This window comes from Cervus elaphus, chromosome 9 (genome assembly GCF_910594005.1).
Source record: "Cervus elaphus chromosome 9, mCerEla1.1, whole genome shotgun sequence".
Lineage (NCBI taxonomy): Eukaryota > Metazoa > Chordata > Mammalia > Artiodactyla > Cervidae > Cervus > Cervus elaphus.
Genome location: NC_057823.1, coordinates 47,368,473 through 47,390,921, shown reverse-complemented (window position 1 = coordinate 47,390,921; position 22,449 = coordinate 47,368,473).

The window sequence follows — 22,449 nt, the reverse complement described above, 5'->3', positions numbered from 1 at the left end:
TTCCCAGCATCATGGTCTTTTCCAATGAGTTGGCTCTTTGTATCATGTGGTCAAAGTATTAGAGCTTCAGCATCAGTCCTTCCAATGAATATTCAGGGTTCCTTGGTCCAAATAAAACTACTTTTTTTTTTTTTTAAACTACTTCTTTAATATTCATTCTTTTAATCTGTGACTGAAAGTAGACCACGAAGACAATAACCCTAGCTCACTACTCCCCATAGCCACACCAGAGCCGATTGTCCAGAAAAGGTCTAGAGAGATAGAACAATCAAAAATATATCAAGATATTTTTAATAGTGGTAGAATAGCTTTTATGGCCTCTAAAGCTCAAGGTGATAGGAAATCTGGTTATGACCTCTTTGGTACCACAGCAGCGTATTTTGTCCTTGGCTTTGAATTTTATTTCTTTAGATTCAAGTATGGTTGATTTACAATATTGCATTAGTTTTAAGTGTTGGATTTCCTTAAAGCAGAAGCTTTTTTTTTTTTTTTTTAACTGTGCTGTCAGGCATGTGGGATCTTAGTTCCCAACCAGGGATCAAACCCATGCCCCTTGCATTGGAAGTGTGGAGTCTTAACTACTGGGGGTCAGGAAGGTCCCCAAAGCAGGATCTTAATGATTGCAGTGTAGGCCATTTGTAGTGTTTTTCCAGCTTTTCCTCAGATCCTAGGGAAAATACCCAGCTCCAGAAATTAGAATCCAGGGTTGCTAGATGACTTCAGTGAGGGTATTTGTTTAAGCCACTTTTTAGAAGCACATTGACATTTCTGCTTTCATCCTGAGTGGTTTCATACCTAACATCATTAGTATGTTTGAAGAGTGTATAAGAAGTGATTTGTGGCTTCTGAAGTACATAAATTTGATATTGCAATCCTAAAAGTTGCTGATGTTCTAAACCAGGTTAGTTCTGGTGGTGTCATCATTTGTGAATGAGTAAGGGAGAGTGCTGAAGTGACCATTACTGTGAAGGGGTTAATTGAATTCAGAATGGTCAGGAGAGCATTAGGCATTGGACCTTCAGGACTTGAAATGGCAGAAATAGCTAATAGTGAATAATGTCAAACGCTGAGCATTTCCCATGTGCCAAACATTTTACATGGATTATTTTATTGAGTTGTCTTAACAGTTTAAAAGGGATGGGAAGGTGAAGCTGTTTTGGCAGTGTTACCCAATTCGTTGACTTTCAGAAGGCATTAGAGTTCGCTTTCCTTTGCTGAGATTTGTATTCAGTGGCTTTTAGGTAAGAGCCTACACAGCTTTTGGCTCTAGAGAAGGTATGTGCCTGATCCTGCTTCAGGTAAGCCACATATGCGGCAGGCCCTTTGGGAAGCGTGGTCGAGGGTGTTTTTACACTGGCCCTCTTGAGTTGGTGCAAGTCAAGTATCCTGGTCACTGCACATCTGAAGCTTGTGTAATAACTTCACTGTATGTCTAAAGGACATTTACATGAGTTAGATTCTGAGGATTGAGTCTGATTAAGAAAAATTAAACTTTTGCTACCTGCCCCCACAGCTTTGTTAATTCCTGAGGATAAAGAAACTTTCAAAGGGGACTTAGATTGACAAATATATTAAAGACAAAAAGGAAAACCTATGGTTTATTTTAAAGATGTATGCGTGGAATGGGATATCCCATCCTCCAGTTTTTTGTTGTTTTTTCTTTTTGAGAGAAAATTTAGGTTCATAGCAAAATTGAGATGGGACAGAGGTTTCCCATATGTCCTCTACCCCCACATATGCATAATCTCCCCTGCTGTGAACATCCTCTATCAGAGTGGTAAATTTGTTAAAGTTGATGAACCTACATTGACATGATCTCCTGAAATTTACAGTTTACATTAGGGTTCATCCAGTCTTAGTGTGCATTCTTTAGTTTTGAAACCATTCACCTCGGATTGAAAGCTGAACCCATGTGCTGGGACTCAAGCCCAGGCAAAACCCACAACCAAGGTCACACATCTAGTTTCAGGACTGAATGGTGCTCAGGTTCTTGATGTCTCATGCCAGAAAGAATCCAGTGAAAAAGTGATACATCAAAAGTGGATTTATACAGAGAAACACTCCACAGAGCATGGGTCATCTCAGAAGATGAGAATGGCCTAAAAATGTGATGAAGTTAGCTTTTATGGGCTGGGAAATTCCATAGAGAAACCTGTATGCAGGTCAAGAAGCAACAGTTAGAATTGGACATGGAACAACACACTAGTTCTAAATCAGGAAAGGAGTACGTCAAGGCTGTATATTGTCACCCTGCTTATTTAACTTATATGCAGAGTACATCATGAGAAATGCAGGGCTGGATAAAGCACAAGCTGGAATCAAGGTTGCTGGGAGAAAGATCAATAATGTCAGATATGCAGATGACACCACCCTAATGGTAGAAAGCAAAGAAGAACTAAAGAGCCTCTTGATAGAATGAAAATTTGACTTAAAACTCAACATTCAAAAAACTAAGATCATGACATCCGGTCCCATCACTTCATGGCAGATAGATGGGGAAACAATGGGAACAGTGAGAAACTTATTTTCCTGGGCTCCAAAATCACTGCAGATGGTGACTGCAGCCATGAAACTAAAAGACCCTTGCTCTTTGGAAGAAAAGCTATGACCAACCTAGGCAGCATATTAAAAAGCATAGACATTACTTTGCCAACAAAGGTCCATCTAGTCAAAGCTGTGGTTTTTCCATTAGTCATGTATGGATGTGAGAGTTGGACTATAAAGAAAGCTGAGTGCCAAAGAATTGATGCTTTTTAACTGTGGTGCTGGAGAAGACTCTTGAGAGTCCCTTGGACAGCAAGGAGATCCAAACAGTCCATCCTAAAGGATATTAGTCCTGAATATTCATTCTAAGGACTGATGCTGAAGCTGAAGCTCCAGTACTTGGGCCACCTGATTCCAAGAAGTGACTCATTGGAAAAGACCCTGTTGCTGGGAGAGATTGAAGGTGGGAGGAGGACAGGACAGGATGAGATGGTTGGATGGCATCGATGGACATGAGTTTGAGTAAACTCCAGGAGTTGGTGATGGACAGGGAAGCCTGGCATGCTGCAGTGCATGGGGTTGCAAAGAGTCAGACACCAATGAACAACTGAACTGAACTGAATTTCACAGGCCAATGAGTTTGAGAATTATTTCAACTATTTTGGAGAAGGTACAGACTTCCAGGAATTGGGCCACTGCCTACTTTTTGATGGTTGATGGTTGGCCTTGTTCTGATTAGTTTATATTGTGTCCTTGGGCTATGTCATTCATTCAAAGGTTGTGCCCTCCTACCCTTTCCCTCCTAGTTTGGTTTTGGACATGTATGACTTAACGTGGCTTCCTTGGTATCTCAGCTTGTAAACAATCCACCTGCAATGAAGGATCCTGTCCAATAAAGGACAGAAATGGTATGGACCTAACAGAAGCAGAAGATATTAAGAGGAGGTGGCAAGAATACACAGAAGAACTGTACAAAAAAGATCTTAATGATCCAGATAGCCATGATGCTGTGATCACTCACCTAGAGCCAGACATCCTAGAATGTGAAGTCAAGTGGGCCTTAGGAAGCATCACTGAACGAAGCTAGTGGAGGTGATGGAATTCCAACTTAGCTATTTCAAATCCTAAAAGATGATGCTATAAAAGTGCTGCACTCAATATACCAGCAAATTTGGAAATCTCAGCAGTGGCCACAGGACTGGAAAAGGTCAGTTTTCATTCCAATCCCAAAGAAAAGCAATGACAAAGAGTGCTCAAACTACCACACAATTGCACTCATCTCACACGCTAGTGTAATGCTCAAAATTCTCCAAGCTAGGCTTCATCAGTTTGTGAACTGTGAACTTCCAGATGTTCAAGCTGGATTTCTGGAAAAGGCAGAGGAACCAGAGATCAAATTGTCAACATCCATTGGATCATAGAAAAAGCAAGAGAATTCCAGAAAAACATCTGCTTCATTGACTATGCTAAAAGCCTTTGACTGTGTGGATCACAACAAACTGTGGAAAATTCTGAAAGAGATGGGAATACCAGACCACCTTACCTGTCCCCTGAGAAACCTTTATGCAGGTCAAGAAGCAACAGTTAGAACTGGACCTGGAACAACAGACTGGTTCCAAATTGGGAAAGGAGTATTTCAAGGCTATATATTGTCACCTTGCTTACTTATACGCAGAGTATATCATGTGAAATGCTGGGCTGAAAGAAGCACAAAATGGAATCAAGATTGCCAGGAGAAATATCAATAACCTCAGATATGCCGATGACACCACCCTATGGCAGAAAGTGAAACCAAAGAGCCTCTTTATGAAAGTGAAAGAGGCAAAAAAAAAAAAAAAAAAAAAGAAAGTGAAAGAGGCGAGTGAAAAGCTGGCTTAGAACTCAACATTAAAAAAACCTAGTATGGCATCTGGTCCCATCACTTCATGGCAAATAGATGGGGAAACAATGGGAACAGTGAGAGACTTATTTTCTTGGGCTCCAAAATCACTGCAGATGGTGACTGCAGCCATGATATTAAAAGATGCTTGCTCCTTGGAAGAAAAGTTACGACCAACCTAGACAGCATATTAAAAAGAATAGACATTACTTTGCCAACAAAGGTCCATCTAGTCAAAGCTAAGGTTTTTCCAGTAGTCATGTATGGATGTGAGAGTTGGACTATAAAGAAAGCTGAACACCGAAGAATTGATGCTTTTTAACTGTGGTGCTGGAGAAGACTCTTGAGAGTCCCTTGGACAGCAAGGAGATTCAACCAGTCCATCCTAAAGGAAATTAGTCCTGAATATTCATCATAATGACTGATGCTAAAGCTACAACTCCAGTACTTTGGCCACCTGATGTGAAAAACTGACATTGGGAAAGACCCTGATGTTGGGAAAGATTGAAGGCAGGAGGAGAAGGGGATGACAGAGGATGAGATGGTTGGATGGCATCACTGACTTGACGGACATGAGTTTCAGCAAGCTCCAGAAGTTGGTGATGGACAGGGAAGCCTGGCGTACTACAGGGGGCCACAAAGAGTTGGACAGGACTGAGCAACTGAACTGAATGGCTTAATTTTTGTTATTCAGTCGCTGTGTCATGTCCGACTTTTTGTGACCCCAGGGTGGCGCTAGTGGTAAACCCACCTACCAATGCAGGAGGCATAAGAGACACCAGTTCAATCCCTGGATCAGGAAGATCCCTTGGAGGAGGACATGGCAACCCACTCCAATATTCTTGTCTGGAGAATCCCATGGACAGAGGAGCCTGGAGGCCTCACAGTTCATGGGGTCACAAAGAGTAGGACATGCTTGAAGCAACTTAGCATGCACGGACTGCAGCATGCCAGGCTTCCCTGTCCTTCACTATCTCCTGGAGTATGCTGAAGTTCATGTCCATTGAGTTAATGATGCTATCTAACTATCTCGTCCTCTGTCGTCCCCTTCTCGTCCTGTCTTCAGTCTTTCCCAGCATCAGGGTCTTTTCCAATGAGTCATCTCTTTGCATTAGTGACCAAAGTATTGGAGCTTCTGCTTTAGCATCAGTCCTTGCCCAATGAGTATTCAGCATCGATTTCCTTTAGGATGGACTGGTTTGCTGTCTCCTTGCTGTCCAAGGAACTCTCAAGAGTCTTCTCCAGCACCAGTTTGAAAACATCAATTCTTCGGCGCTCAGCCTTCTTTATGGTCCAACTCTCATGTCCATACATAACTACTGGGAAAATGATAGCTTTGACTAGATGGACCTTTGTCAGCAAAGTGTTGTGTCTTCTTTTTACTTTTTTTTATTAATATTTTGTCTAAGTTTGTCATAGCTTTCCTTCCAAGGAGCAAGCATCTTTTCATGGCTGCAGTCACCATCTGCAGTGATTTTGGCTCCACTATTGTAGTATACGGAGTGTTCTCACTACCCCAAATATGCTCTGTGCTCCACCTGTTCACAACTCCCTCACCCCACCCCTTTCTGTTGCATTCTATCTAAGTGTGATAATTTATGTTTCTCCCTGTTAGCCCAAATTGATTTTTGAGTATTCCATACTGAAATGATCCTGGTATTCTAGACTCTTTAATTAAACATCTGGTATTTTGTACAGCTGGAAACTAGTCAGTTGTTTAGGCTTTAACAAGGAGAGTAAGTGGAAGCTTCTGCTTGCTTTTCATCACTTGATAACCTCTACTTTCTGAAGACCATTAACTTAGTTGATATTTTATTATAAAGTAATACTTGTAGTAAATTCAAGCAATATAGATGTATACAAAAGTCTCCCCCACCTTACATCCTATGAGGTTCTTTTAATGATTCTAGATACCTTCACAATCATACATACCAGCATGTGCCTTTTTGTATGATAGTCATGCAACACCCCTCATGATAATCATGAAAAGTAAATTGCTTCCCTGGGAGCAACTTGGGTTCGCTTTACATTTGTCCTTCACTATCTCCTGGAGTTTGCACATAGTATTCTCTGTGTGTTACTTCTGGCCCTTTTCAAACAAATGGTCACAGACACTTCGGTACACTGCTTTGGTTTAGCACGTTATCCAGGTTTTAACATCTCGGATACTGTGCCAACTGTATGCACTTCCAGTTATTTCACAAGTAACAGTAGTGAGCTGGTAAAAGTATGCTGGGCCTCTGATGTAGCTAAGTTAAACAGGGAGGCAAAACTCAGTTAGTTCACAAGGTGTTTGTTTTGTTTATTTAAGATGTTTGAATATGGTAGTAGTTGGGCACAGTTCCAACATAGGGTGTTTGCCAAGGCCTTGAGAATTTCTCAGGAAGCAGAGCTTTCAGTTTGAGAACTGGGACAGTTGGTCACCCCAATATGGGGTTCTGTACCTCTTGTGCATACATATAGTCTCTCCTGCTCTTAGCAACTTGGCAGAATCGAGGCTCTGCTTTGGCTGTCATCTGGGTTTCTGGTGTAGGAGTGTGGGAGGGGAGATGGTAGCTGGATGAATACATTCACACCTGAATCCTAAGTCCTATTGTTGGACTGGTCAGCAGGAACCAACTTGTATTTAAAAGCCTATGTCTCTAGGGTTTACTGACTCCCAACATTCCAAGCCTTGTGCTTTATTAATGCTCTTGTTTATAAGAGAATTTCAAGGCTCCCCAAGTCTTGAAGCGAAGGAAAGATATTTTCTAAAAGGGAGATGAGAAGTAGGAGTATCACAGACAAGTGACAGGATGGCCTGGGGAAGGGGGACTTGGGAACCATTTTGATGTCATTGCAGCACGAGGCTGTGTCCTTTCTTCATAGGACAACTGGATGGTGAAGAAAGTGGAAGAGTATACTGAGGCAGTACCCCTGATTGCTGGTGTGTTGTCTGCATAACTGTTAGCTTTGAAGTTTCTTCATTAGATACTTCTCTTTTGTTAGCCGGGAGCTTCTTAAAATACAACAAACTTTGAAAGGGCAAACAAAGAGATTTAAACACTCATTCAGCAACTACTTACTGAGCCACCTGTTAGATGCCAGGTGTTATTCAGTTCAGGTCAGTTGCTCAGTCGTGTCTGACTCTTTGTGACCCCATGGGCTGCAGCACGCCAAGCTTCCTTGTCCATCACCAACTCCTGGAGCCTACTCAAACTCGGGTCCATCGCCTCGGTGATGCCATCCATCCATCTCATCCCCTGTCATCCCCTTCTCCTCCTGCCTTCAATCTTTCCCAGCATCAGGGTCTTTTCCAATGAGTCAGTTCTTCAGTCAGGTGGCCAAAGTATTGGAGTTTCAGCTTTAGCTTCAGTCCTTCTGATGAATATTCAAAACTGATTTCCTTTAGGATTGACTGGTTCGATCTCCTTGCAGTCCAAGAGACTCTTAAGAGTCTTCTCCAACACCACAGTTCAAAAGCATCAATTCTTTGGTGCTCAGCTTTCTTTATAGTCCAAACTCTCACATCCATACATGACTACTGGAAAAACCATAGCTTTGACTAGATAGACCTCTGTGCACCTGCCTTCTTGTCCCCCATTTCTTATAGGCAAGACTTCAGCCTCCATGATCTTCCCTGAGTTCCAAAGAGCAGATTCAAACAGTTGCTAATCAAGGGAGCTGGTTGTTCAGTCATTCAGTTGTGACCAACTCTTTGCGACCCCACGGACTGCAGCACACCAGGCTTCCCTGTCCTTCACCATCTCCCAGAGCTTGCTCAAACTCATGTCCATTAAGTCGGTGATGCCATCCAACCATCTTATCTTCTGTCGTCCCCTTCTCCTCCTGCATTCAATCTTTCCCAGCATCAGGGTCTTTTCTAATGAGTCAGCTCTTAGCATCAGATAGCCAAAGTATTGGAACCATCCTCCAGGGGATCTTCCCAACCCAGGGATGGAACCCAGGTCTCCCGCATTGCAGGCAGCTTCTTTACCGTCTGAGCCACCAGGGAAAACCCATAGCTTTGACTATAGGGACTTTTGTCCCTATAGGCAAAGATCAAGAGAGGAGCAGCCACAAAACCACCTGATTAGGAGACCTGACCAGCTAAAACCCTCCACCCTAACACTCTAATCTTGTCAGAAACCCCACCCACCCTTTTAAATTTTGTAGAAGAGAATACCAGACTGTTACTCCCTTGATCCTTATCGCATAACCCTGCCAGACTATATAACCTTTCCTTATTCCTGGGGTGGGGGTTTGGGATGGCACAGTTTTTGAGGTTCTAGCCTAGTGTTTTCCCCTTTGCCTGGCAAATAAATAAATGCACTCTTTCCTTCTCCTCCAAGACTCTGTCCATTTCTGTGTACCAAGAGCCAAGATTTGGGTAGCAGTAACATCTCCATCTGCAAGGAGATTAAACCAGTCAGCCCTCAAGGAAATCAGTCCTGAATATTCATTGGAAGGACTGATGCTGAAGCTGAAGCTCCAATACTTTGGCCACCTGATGTGAAGAACTGACTCATTGAAAAAGACCCTGATGCTGGGAAAGATTGAAGGCAGGAAGAGAAGGGGGACTCCAGAGGATGAGATGGGCTGGATGGCACCATCGCTTTGATGGACATGAGTTTAAGCAAGCTCCAAGAGTTGGTGATGGGCAGAGAAGCCTGGCATGCTGCAGTCCATGGGGTTGCAAAGACTTGGACACGCCTGAGTGGCTGAACTGAACTGAATATCCCCAGAAATTTTTGTCTTCACCTGTTGGGACAGAGAGGTTGGTGGCAGCAGGATGGAAGCTGCTGAATGGTAACCTGTTACAATCTAGCCTGGGATTTTTTGACTGGAGCCTGCAGCTGAACCTGAGCAAGCAGGACATGGCTAGGGAAACTGACACAACTATACTGTAGGGACTCATAGAAATGTCAAAGGGACCCTAGTTACTGCCAGAGGATCCCCTTCACTTCCTGAGATTTCTTCTCAGTCATCAGAAGGACTGACACAGATTGCCAGCACCTTCCCTCCAGAACTCTGATGACCTTGCCGATTAACACCAGCACAGTATAATCAGACAAGATCTCTTTCCTTCCTCCTGCCACCAGCTCCATCATCTTATCTCTAATTTTAATCTCAATTGGATTATTCTCACCAGCATAAATAAACATGGCCCATTATCTTCAATCCTAAAAGCAAACTCCTTTGACCTCATAGCCCCTGTAAGTGTCTCCTCTTTTTCTATACACCTCTTCTTAGCAAAGTTCCTTGAAATTAATGTTATCTAATATTTTCTTATTATATTCTCTTCTCAGCATACCACTTTGCTGAAATGATTAACTTTATTAAGATTATTTACATACTGCCAGGAATAGCAGATATTTTTCTGAATATTAAATTCCAGTTTCTTGCATTTGAAGCAATTGATCAAAACAGTTTCCTGGAAATAATTTATTCTTCTATCTTTACTCAGTTGGAGAAGGAAATGGCAACCCATTCCAGTATTCTTGCCTGGAAAATCCCATGGACAGAGGAGCCTGATGGGCTACAGTCCATGGGGTCGAAATGAATCAGACACGACTGAGCGACTTCACTTCACTTTGACTTTACTCAGTTCAGTCCAGTCGCTCCATCCTGTCCGACTCTGCAACCCCATGGACTGCAACACGCCAGGCCTCCCTGTCCATCACCAACTCCTGGAGTTTACTCAAACTCATATCCACTGAGTCAGTGATGCCATTCAAGCATCTCATCTCTGTCGTCCCCTTCTCCTCCCACCTTCTATCTTTCCCAGCATCAGGGTCTTCAAATGAGTCAGCATCAGGTGGCCAAAGTTTTGGAGTTTCAGCTTCAACATCAGTCCTTCCAGTGAATATTCAGGACTGATTTCCTTTAGGATGGACTGGTTTGATCTCCTTGCAGTAAAGGACTCTCAAAAGTCTTCTCCCACACCACAGTTCAAAAGCATCAGTGCCGTCCCCTCTCCCCTACATCAGCTCTTATTTTCTTCACAGTACTTATCTGCTCAACAGTCCCTTATTTGTGCTTATCGCATTAGAAGATAAACTCCCTGGTGTCAGAAGTGTTTTTCTTTTTTACCACTGTCTCTAACATAGTGGGGTTCAGCGGAAGCTAGAGAATATGAGATAAATACTCATTGAAGAACTGACACAATCCATACACTGGCAGTTTTCTGAGCCAGTTAGTGGGTCACTAGTTACAGATTCTCCTGGGGAAATCCGTGACACTCAGAGGCCTCTTGGCTGAGTGGCCTTTCTGCCTGGGCATTCATTAGTCACAAACTGACACCTGCCTTGTAGGACCTAATCAAATCACACTTGCCTTCACTTCACTGATGTCTTCCTGAGTCTGGCTCCTAGAATGCTCAGCATCTCAGGGCCTGGGCTGGAGTTCCACAGGCCAACAGCTAGCAGGCTAGGCTGCAAGCCTCTCAAACAGATTGCTGTCCTGTAGTCTCTGTCCCAGTGAGCTGGCTCCAGATGCTACGATGGTACTGGGGTCTTCTGATCCCCCACACATGCAAACAGTGGGAAGACACAGCTGCAGACTGTAGGTCATGCCTGTCATAGTTTAGTCATCTGCAGAAGAAATGCTGATGCCCTGCACTGCCCTGCTCCTGACTGAGCCTAGTTGATTCCTGCTGCCAGGACTTGGCTGTGTGTGAATTCGATTTCACAGAATGACACTGTGGTCCACAGGACTGGAACAACCACAGCGTGTGTGAAAAAGCTGCCCTAGCATTCATGCTCTACCGGTCAGGATTCTGTCCATGCTCTACTGGACAGGATTCTGGGTCCAGAGGGGAGAGAGGGCAGGGCAAAGAGGACAAAACTAGGAGGGGGAAGACTCAGTAAAGATGCTCCCCTTGGACAGCCATCTGGGCCCTCAGGCACTATCTGCTGCCTAAAACTAGTCAGTGTTGGTAGTTCTCAGGGATTGGCCAAGACCAGCCTGTTGTTGTTGTTCAGTTGCTCAGCTGTGTCCGACTCTTTGCGACCCCATGGACTGCAGCATGCCAGGCTTCCCTGTCCTTCACCATCTCCCAGAACTTGCTCAAACTCATGTCCATTGAGTCGCTAATGACATCCAACCATTTTGTCCTCTGGCGTCCACTTCTTCTCCTGCCTTCAATCTTTCCTGGCATCAGGGTCTTTTGTAATGAATCAGCTCCTTGCATCAGGAGGTCAAAGTATTAGAGCTTCAGCTTCAGCATCTGTCCTTCCAATGAGTATTCAGTATTGATTTCCTTTAGGATTGACTGGTTTGCTCTCCCTGCTGTCCAAGGAACTCTCAAGAATCTTCTCCAGGACCACAGTTTGAAAACATCAATTCTTCAGTGCTCAGCCTTCTTTATGGTCCAACTGTCACATCCATACATAAGTACTGGAAAAATCATAGCTTTGACTATATGGACCTTTGTTGGCAAAATAATGTCTCTGCTTTTTAATATGCTATCTAAAATTTTCAAGGAGCAAGTGTCTTTTTTTTTTTTTTTTAATAAAAAGCTTTATTGGGGGTACTCTTTTGCCCCCTTCTGATGCCTATGTCAGAAGCTTTCTCTATCTTCTTTATACTTTAATAAAACTTTATTACAAAAAAGCTCTGAGCGATTCAGCCTTGTCTCTGGCCCCCAGATTGAATTCATCTCCTTCGGAGGCCAAGAATCCCACGTCTCATCATTCAGCAACAACCTTTCACCTTGGGGGCTTGTCCGGGATCCTTCAGGACAAGACGGGCCTGATAATCTATGTGAGCCTACTTCTGCTGACTCCAAAAATCCTGAGTCTGCCGTTTGATCCTCAAGACAATGCCTTCCTGTCCTGGGCTCACTCCTATGCTGCATTCCACAATCGGTCTAACTGCTGGGTCTGCGGAGCACTCCCCTCTTCATCAGTGAAAGGCGTCCCATGGTGGACATCTCCACTTCAAGGAAAGGACTTTCTCCAAGTCTGCAAATACCTTCAACAATCGCATGTGATGCCTCTTCTTAAACTGATGACATCTACAACCTTAAGATGGACTGATGTAACTATGGACATAATGTGACTTTTCATTTTGATTTTAACTTGGTTTAATGACTATTTTGCCTTACATCTGTAACTGTATAATGGGGTTTTCTAACCGTCTAAAAGCTTTTAATTTACAAATAGTTGTCCGAGCTCCTATGAATACCACAGCCTCCTTCAACTATTACTTGGAGCCCCTGGATCAGACATCCTCACTATGAGGATTAGGAGAATATGTTGCCTCACCAATTTAGGGACAACGCCCCTTGTCAGCTCGGAAGCAGTTATGGAATGAGAACAATGCCCCTTTTCCCTAGGCAACATAACTCTCCTAAAAGAAAAGAGGGGAATGAGAGAGTCATTTCCTAGGCAGGTTGATAAGAAGTCTAGGGGTCCCCAAGGAGAGAGAGGTCTGGGATATTCAAGGAGGAAGAAAGGACAAACTTTTTTACTTTTTTCCTCTACATTCCTTAGGATTATATAACAATAATGTATCCTGCCTGAGGACAGTCTTTGAATTAAACCCTCTGGCTAATTCTGTTATCTTAAAACATAAATTATGGGAGTAGGTCTGGTCTTTACAAGGATGTATCCTGCCTGAGGACAATCTTTGGATTAAACCTTCTGGCCAGCTCTGTTATCTTAAAATATAAATTATGGGAGTAGGTCTGGTGAGGTCTTTAAAACCTCCAGACATTCTTTGGATTCATTGGAGAATATATAACTCCATTGCTAACACTAGCGAAGGGGGTACTCTTTTGCCCCCTTCTGATGCCTATGTCAGAAGCTTTCTCTATCTTCTTTATACTTTAATAAAACTTTATTACACACACACACAAAAAAGCTTTATTGGAGAAAAATAGAACCACCACATACATAAGGAAAAGAGCACAAAAATTCAACTGATACAGAACTGAAAGTCACACTACCCAATGTTGTTTGCGATTACTTTTCAATTTCTTAAATGGCTTCCCTCAATTTTTTAAATAGCCTTGCCAATTTTCAGATGAAATAGAATCAAGTTTTAAAAAAATTAAGAGCCTCAGCGAAGGGACCAGCTTTTAAGATAACAAAGGTGACACCAAGAGTCTCCTAATAGGACCAATTCTACTGAAAAATTCCTGAAGCACATAACTACTGAGTCTGGTAGAACAGTAGCTCAGAGACCATCAGGGATTAGTTAGAACACTGACTCAGATGGTCCAGTATGCAGAGAGGGCAAACAAAAAGCTGCATTTCCCTGTCAGATGAGTTCACGTAAGAAAACCAAGGAGGTGCTAAGAAAATACAGGCAATGGCTGCTCAAATAATTAAGAAGACATTCTAAATACCACATATTATTAGACAACAGTATGTAAAGTGATGCAATTAGAAAACAGGCAACTTAAAAAAAAATATGGTCACAGGTCTTTGAGAACTCAAGAAAACAATCAATAGCAAAGACAAGAGCTGAAAGTCTTCTCAGCTGAGGGGTGAAAGTGAAAGTGAAAGTGAAGTCACTCAGTCATATCCGACTCTTTGCTACCCCATGGACTGTAGCCCACCAGGCTCCTCCGTCCATGGGATTCTCCAGGCAAGAATACTGGAGTGGGTTGCCATTTCCTTCTCCAGGGAGCAAGCGTCTTTTAATTTCAAGGCTGTAGTCACCATCTCAGTGATTTTGGAGCCCAAGAAAATAAAGTCAGCCACTGTTTCCCTTGTTTTCCCATCTATTTGCCATGAAGTGATGGGACCGGATGCCATGATCTTAGTTTTCTGAATGTTGAACTTTAAGCCAGCTTTTTCACTCTCCTCTTTCACTTTCATCAAGAGGCTCTTTAGTTCTTCTTCACTTTCTGCCATAAGGGTGGTGTCATCTGCATATCTGAGGTTATTGATATTTCTCCCAGCAATCTTGATTCCAGCTTGTGCTTGAGCCAGCCCGGCATTTCACATGATGTACTTTGCATATAAGTGAAATAAGCAGGGTGACAATATACAGCCTTGACCTACTCCTTTCCCAATTTGGAACCAATCTGTAGTTCCATACCTGGTTCTAACTTTTGCTTCTTGATCTGCATACATATTTCTCAGGAGGCAGTTCGGGTGGTCTGGTATTCCTATCTCTTTAAGAATTTTCCACAGTTTGTGATCCACACAGTCAAAGACTATAGCATAGTCAATGAAATAGAAGCAACCTACTTCTACTTTTCTGGAATTCTCTTGCTTTTTCTATGATCCAATGGATGTTGACAATTTAATTTCTGGTTCCTCGACCTTTTCTGAATCCAGCTTGAACATCTGGAAGTTCTCTGTTCATGTACTATTGAAGCCTAGCTTGGAGAATTTTGAGCCTTACTTTGCTAGAGTGTGAGATGAGTGCAGTTGTGCGGTAGTCTGAACATTCTTTGGCATTGCTTTTCTTTGGGATTGGAATGACCTTTTCCAATCCTGTGGCCACTGCTGAGTTTTCCAAATTTGCTGGCATACTGGGTGCAGCACTTTCACAGCATCATCTTTTAGGAATTGAAATAGATCAGCTGGAATTCCATCACCACAACTAGCTTTGTTCATAGTGAAGCTTCCTAAGGACCACTTGACTTCTCATTCCAGGATGTCTGGCGCGAGGTGAGTGATCACACCATCGTGGTTATCTGGGTCATTAATATCTTTCTTGTATAGTTCTTCTGTATATTCTTGCCACCTCTTCTTAATATCTACTGCTTCTGTTAGGTCCATACCATTTCTGTCCTTTATTGTACCAATCTTCGAATGAAATGCAAGACCAGCCTGTAGGGCAACACTATACCTGTCCCTGCCTTCACGGGGTATAGTCTGCCCACTCTGAACCCACAGGGGCACCTACATGTTCCCATAAACTTTCCTTCCGGGAGAGAGTGGAACAGAGAAGAATCCATGTTCTTCTGGGAAACCTTGATTTTTCTGCAGTGAGTCAGCCAGACCTAGTTTCAAATCCCACCTCCCCACTTGTCTGCTGTCTGGCTGGGACAATTTTCATAACCCATCTCAGTCTCATGGGCAGGCCCACTCTGACTTGACAGTGCTCCAGTCGAGCCTGTGCCCACAGCTCTGTGATGGTGCTTGGTACAAATATGGATCAGGACATTTTCTCCTGTACCGTTTAAGTTGGATGCCCTTCTACTGAGAGCTTCCATGGCAATTTCCAGTGGGTGGGTCCATAGCCCTCCAGGGGAGACCCCAAGCACCGGCTGGCCATAACAGAATCAAGGAAGCTGACTAGTGGCCGTTTCCATAGTGTTTTCTAAGGTCTCAGTGGAAGTGAGAAATAGATTTAAGGGATTAGATCTGATAGACAGAGTGCCTGATGAACTATGGACGGAGGTTCGTAACATTGTACAGGAGGCAGTGATCAAGACCATCCCCAAGAAAAAGAAATGCAAAAAAGCAAAATGACTGTCTGAGGAGGTCTTACAAATAGCTATGAAAAGAAGAGAAGCGAAAAGCAAAGGAAGAAGGAAAGATAAACCCATTTGAATACAGAGTTCCAAAGAATAGCAAGGAGAGATAAGAAAGCCTTCCTCAGCGATCAATGCAAAGAAATAGAGGAAAACAATAGAATGGGAAAGAGTAGAGATCTCTTCAAGAAAATTAGAGATACCAAGGGAACATTTCATGTAAAGATGGGCTCAATAAAGGGCAGAAATGGTATGGACCTAACAGAAGCAGCAGATATTAAGAAGAGGTGGCAAGAATACACAGAAGAATTGTACAAAAAAGGTCTTCATAACCCAGATAAGCATGAAGGTGTGATCACTCCCACTCACCTAGAGCCGGACATCCTGGAATGTGAAGTCAGGTGGGCCTTAGGAAGCATCACTACGAACAAAGCTAGTGGGGGTGATGGAATTCCAGTTGAGCTATTTCAAATTCTAAAAGATAATGCTGTGAAAGTATTGCACTCAATATGTCAGCAAGTTTGGAAAACTCAGCAGTGGCCACAGGACTGGAAAAGGTCAGTTTTCATTCCAATCCCAAAGAAAGGTAATGCCAAAATTGCTGAAACTACTGCACAATTGCACTCATCTCACATGCTAGTAAAGTAATGCTCAAAATTCTCCAAGTCAGGCTTCAGCAATATGTGAACCGTGAACTTCGATATTCAAGCTGGTTTTAGAAAAGGCAGAGAAACCAGAGATCAAATTGCCAACATTCATTGGCTCATCAAAAAGCAAGAGAGTTCCAGAAAAACATCTATTTCTGCTTTATTGACTATGCCAAAGCCTTTGACTGTGTGGATCACAATAAGCTGTGGAACATTCTGAAAGAGATGGGCATACCAGACCACCTGACCTGCCTCTTGATAAACCTGTATGCAGGTCAGGAAGCAACAGTTAGAACTGGACATGGAACAACAGACTGATTCCAAATAGGAAAAGGAGTACGTCAAGGCTGTATATTGTCACCCTGATTATTTAACTTAAATGCAGAGTACATCATGAGAAACGCTGGGCTGGATGAAGCATAAGCTGGAATCAAGATTGCCGGGAGAAATATCAATAACCTCAGATATGCAGATGACACCACCCTTATGGCAGAAAGTGAAGAACTGAAGAGCCTCTTGAAGAAAGTGAAAGAAGAGAGTGAAAAAGTTGGCTTAAAGCTCAACATTCAGAAAACGAAGATCATGGCATCCGGTCCCATCACTTCATGGCAAATAGATGGGGAAACAGTGGAAACCATGGCTGACTTTATTTTTCTGGGCTCCAAAATCACTGCAGATGGTGATTGCAGCCATGAAATTAAAAGACACTTGCTCCTTGGAAGGTAGGTTATGACCAACCTAGATAGCATATTAAAAAGCAGAGACATTACTTTGCCAACAAGGTCCGTCTCGTCAAGGCTATGGTTTTTCCAGTAGTCATGTATGGATGTGAGATTTGGACTATAAAGAAAGCTGAGTGCAGAAGAATTGATGCTTTTGAACAGTGGTATTGGAGAAGACTCTTGAGAGTCCCTTGGACTACAAGGAGATCCAACCAGTCCATCCTAAAGGAGATCCGTCCTGGGTGTTCACTGGAGGGACTGATGCTGAAGCTGAAACTCCAATACTTTGGCCACCTGCTGTGGAGAGCTCATTTGAAAAGACCCTGAAGCTGGGAAAGATTGAGGGCAGGAGGAGAAGGGGACGAAAGAGGATGAGATGGTTGGATGGCATCCCCGACACAACGGACATGGGTTTGGGTGGACTCTGGAAGTTGGTGATGGACAGGGAGGCCTGGTGTACTGCGGTTCATGTGGTTGCAAAGAGTCAGACACGACTGAGTGACTGAACTGAACTGAACTGAAGGCCTCAGTTAGATACATTCACCTTGGGCAGATGAGACATAGTGGCCTTGCAAAACTCCCCCACGTTCCCTCCCAGTGTCTTTCAGTACTCCTGCAGTCTGGGTTGTGGAAGGGTGGGTAGCCATGCGAAGGACAGGCTGTGTAGTGCTCAGTCACTCAGTCATGTTCAACTCTTGCTGACTCCATGGACTGTAGCCCACTAAGCTCCTCTGTCCATGGAATTTTCCAGGCAGGAATACTGGAGTGGGTTGCCACTTCCTCCTCCAGGCAATCTTTCTGACCCAGAGGTCGAACCCACATCTTCTGAGTCTCCTGCATTCTTTATGCAGATTGTTTACCACTTGAGCCTCTGGGAAGCCCCAAAGGGGAGGCTACAGGGGCTTGAAGTTCCATCTGAACTTGACTCTGGACCCATGCTAAGCGTGCAACATCCATTTTCATACACCACCCCACCTTTTAGATTGTTACGACTTGTATACAATACACAAATATGATTATAGTTCAGTGAATTTTTGTACGTGCATATACCTGTGAAACTACCACCTGAATCAAGATAGGTAATTGCCAGCATCCCAGAGCTTCCCTCATCAGTACCTTCTTTTCCTGGCAAAGGGAACTATTATTCTATCTTCTCTCACCACCATTAGTTTTTGCCTGTTTTTGGTCTTAATTTCAATGGACTCATAAAATAAGTACTCCTGTGTCTACCTTCTTTTGGTCAACATTGTGAGATACATCCATGGTTATATCAGTGGTTTCTTTTTCATTGCTGTTTAGTATTCCATTGTACAAAGATATAACAATTTATTTTTTCATTTAACAGTTACTGGATTTATTATTTCTATTTTTTTTCTCTTAAAAGTTACTGGGAACATTCCTAAGCATATCTTTTGATGGACATGAGGACTTACTCATGTTGGAGATTAGTCCAGAGTTAGGATTACTGAGCCACTGGGTATATGCATGTTTAGTTTTAGTAGATGTCAATTTTCTGAAATATAGCAATTGGTACTCCCACCAGCAATGTGTGAGAGTTCCATTTGTTCCACATCCTTGGTAATATTTGGTATTGTCACTCATGCTTAGCCATTCTAGTGATTGAAATAAGTTTCATAAAAATTCTGTGAGGTAGGTATTGCCAAAAGCCCCATTCTACAGACATCGAGACTGAGGCTAGAGAGGGGAAGCCACATAGCCCACCCAGATCACACAGGATGTGAAGATCAAGTGGGCAGCAGGGGCTCCATATGATTCCTGTGCACCATGGCTATGTGAAATTTTGTCAGAAAATTTGGGTGTGCCAAAATGATAGGTCTCTTTTTTATATATAATTTTATTTATTCATTTATTTTTGGCTGTGCTGGGTCTTTGTTGCTGCTCTGGATTTTCTCTAGTTGTGGCGAGCGGGTGCTACTCTCTAGTTTTAGTGCGTGGGTTCCTTATTGAAGTGACTTTTGTTGCGGAGCATGGGCTCTAGGCCATTCTGGCTTCAGTAGTTGTGGCTAATGAGCTCAGTAGTTGCAGCTCTTGGGCTCCAGAGCACAGGCTTAATAGTTGTGGTGCACGGGCTTTTTTGTTCTGCAGCATGTGGGATCTTCCTGTACCAGGGATTGAACCCATGTGTCCTGCATTGGCAGGAGAATTCTTTGCCACTGAGCCACCAGGGAAGCCTGATGGCTCTCATTACTTTCTACAGTACCTATTTCCATTTGACAGCAAAAATATAACCTGTTCATTTCAAACGGTTGTATGATCACTCAGTCATTTCAGGGGTGTGCTCAGTCAAGTTGAGGGTTTTGTTCCTTTTCTTCTATCCAGGGTCACAACTATATCCTGAGCTTATGTGATCATGGCATGGAGTGGGAGTTGAGGGGGCTGGAGATTGTCTGGTCCTTGGTCAACATCCATCTTCCTCAACTGCTCATCGAGGCAGGTAGACTTGACTCCTACTAGTTGTGAACTGTCATCCTTGATTTCTACTGTGCCCATAGATGTCTCTGTTTGTCCACGGTCTCTGGCTTGGATTGTCCAGGTTCTTCTAGGTTCATTTGGTTCTGTTTATCATATCCCACAACCCACTGTCTGCCTATCTAGGCCCTCTTTGAGCAACTTACAGACCAAGCACAGATTCTCTTCGCTCTCAGAGCTTCCAAACCTTTCTGGAGGTCCTATTCTCCCCTTATCTCTGGGTAGAGGGGATTGGGGGAGGAAGTGAGAGAGTCTCTTCTCAGAGACCCACCCCAGTAGCTAACTGTAATGCTCTCTTTGATATAATTTTTTCCCCCACCCCCATTCTTTTGGAAAACTGACTCTGGTATTATCATACCTTCTTCCTGACCCTGCTGTTGCTGATGTAAAATATGAGTCCTTCAGCCTCTTGGACTTTCACTGCTCCAAAAAAGTTTTCTTGCTCTAAACAGCTTTGGGTTTCAAGAGTCCATTTTGCAAATCAAGACCCAAGAATTTCACTCTATTTTCCTTTGCATTTGGCACTCTCGCCACAGGAGTAATAAGAAAGTCTTTTTTTTTTTTTTTTTCCAGTGGGTTTGTCATACATTGAAGAAAGTCTTATTTTAGATGATTTTAGATGGAAGACTTAAGAGTTTGACAACATGGAAGGAGGGGCTGAGCAGAGGAATGTGAGGCTCAGAGAGGTAAAATAACTTGCCCAAGGCTATGTAACAGTCAACAGTGGCTGTGCTCACCACTCTCTCTGGAGAGCAAGACTGAGAAAGTTGACACAGCAGGAGAATACAGCCAGTGGATCTCTGACCATGAAGACTGGGCTACTTCTTAGCTTGCATGCTGTCCTATGGGTTATGGGTAGTTGTCTGAGAAAGGGAATGTGATTGAATTTTGGACAGGAAAATCTGATTTTAGATCCACTGAGAGGGCAGGTCTTCATAGGAATGCTCCTGTCAACCCTTTTCAGCAGTGAAATTCTATTTACAAAGGGAGAGCATCTCTAGAAATGAATTCACCATAAAAACCAGATTTTCCCACCTGGACTGCTTGAATTCCAGGGCTTTAGCTTCCCTGGAGGTGTAATATGCTGGTAATGGTTAATCAGAAAATATTCCTGGCATTTGAGGATGGGGCTAAAATTCAATATCTGGGTTGTGGTTACAGAAGCATGGCTGGTGCTGGAACCTCAGCCCTGCTCTGCAGTGGCTTTGTGACACTGGAGAAGTCCATTCTCTTTAGTTTTATTTTCTTCTTCTATAGCACAAAGAGTTTTGATCACATGGTGTGTGGAGTAATTGAAGTAAGCATGAGACCTCAGCCTTCTCGGTGCCACTCTGGAATCATTAGAACTCCTCCTCACACCCCCATATTCCAAAGGGACTCTGTGGGGGCCAGTCCTTTCTGATCCAGGCTCGTGATTATGTATATGTGCTAAGTCGCTTTAGTTGTGTCTGATTCTGTGCGGCCCTGTGGCCTGCAGCTCATCAGGCTCCTCTGTCCATGGGATTCTCCAGGCAAGAATACTGGAGTGGATTGCCATTTCCTTCTCCAATGATTATGTATAAATGAGTGGAAATTTGTGTTCCCCAGCCTGCAGCTCACAGTCCTGCAACTGTCTTATTTCTCCTGAGTGGAGGGTAAGGTTGATTCAGAAAATGTGAAGCTAAATAAGTCACCTTTGACAGACACTGCTGGCCCCTTCTTACCAGTGCTTCATCACGGAGTTCCTACCATAGTGGTTTCTCAACTTACCCTTTAAGAATCACTTGAGAGAACTTGTTCAAAGGCAGAAAAACCTGCCCCCAGGGAGTCTGATTCATTAGATCAAGACTGGACCCAGGAATCCTCATTTTTCTTGACCTGATGCCAATTTTTTTGAAGTAAAGAAATTTTTGAATATGTAATACATCTATATGGATCAAAACCCACAGGTAGAAAGGGTATAAAGTGAAAAATGACCCCAACCCTCTTCTCTCTTCACCTAGTTCCCCTCCCCTGAGGCAAACAACTACTTGTTTATCTTTCCTGAGATAATCTTTGCATATGATAGCTGTAAGAGTAATAAGATCTGCATTTTAAAAACAAGACTTTCAGGGAGTTCCCTGGTTAAGACTTCGCCTTCCAATGAGAAGGAGCTTCCCTGGTCAGGGAGCTAAGATCCCACCTGTCTCTGGCCAAAAAACCAAAATAGAAACAATACTGTAACAAATTCAATAAAGACTTTAACAATGGTGTACATCACAAAAAATAAAAAAAAAGATTCTCTTGGTGATCCTAATGCTGAGGGACCACAGACATACTTGGAAAAAGCATACTCTTACTTTATGCCAGGCCCTGTGCAAGATTTTCAGACTAGATCTGTGATTGGCACTGATTAGTATGCTCAACAAGACTAGATGGTGCCACCTGGTATGCCATAAGCAGGGGAGCAAAGGGACTCCAGTGGGCCTTGATTAGGAGACCAGAAACTGAAGCTGCTGAGGGCAGGGATGTGCTGTGACAAAAAAAGTATGAGGCCTGTAGGTCCTTTCATCTTCCTGTCATCAGCTGTGGCACCTGGCAGACACTGGATACCACAGCTTGCAGACAAAGACCTGGTAACCCAAGGAGCTGCCTGGCCTCCCTGCCCAGTCCCATCCCAGAAGAGCTGTAGGCCTCTGCTTTCTTTAGGGGGCCCTGTGTGGAAGTGTCTTTTGTCTCTTTGGCGTCAGGAATACCAGTCACATGCCTGTTGGTTAGGTGAGCTGGCGCCTTGTCTCCTGGGGTGGGGTGGCTGTTGTTCCCTAGGCAGAGCAGGGTAGAGCTGGTCAAAGT